The 208-nt window shown below is 45.2% G+C and overlaps 1 long non-coding RNA gene across 3 annotated transcripts in view; it reads left to right on the top strand.

The window, feature by feature from the left end:
- Window positions 1-208, top strand: part of LOC119588715 — a 248,263-nt gene that overhangs the window by 154,666 nt on the left and 93,389 nt on the right. The gene's annotated exons all lie outside the window — the stretch shown is intronic.

The following is a 208-nucleotide window of genomic DNA, read 5'->3' on the forward strand; positions in this document are numbered from 1 at the left end:
TCTTGACTCCCCCTTAACAGCATTTCGTGTCAATGGAGATTCCTATTTTTATGATACACTTATCCACTAATTACATGAGAATCTTAATGATGTGCCCGTTGGAGGGGGTGCTCTGGGAGAGGGGGGGGGAGGTGGATCAGTGTGGATTGCCAGAAATTCGGTTTCTTCTGGATTTCGGTCTCTTTCTCTCGTTTCTCTCATATGCTTT

Source organism: Penaeus monodon, chromosome 24 (genome assembly GCF_015228065.2).
Source record: "Penaeus monodon isolate SGIC_2016 chromosome 24, NSTDA_Pmon_1, whole genome shotgun sequence".
NCBI lineage: Eukaryota > Metazoa > Arthropoda > Malacostraca > Decapoda > Penaeidae > Penaeus > Penaeus monodon.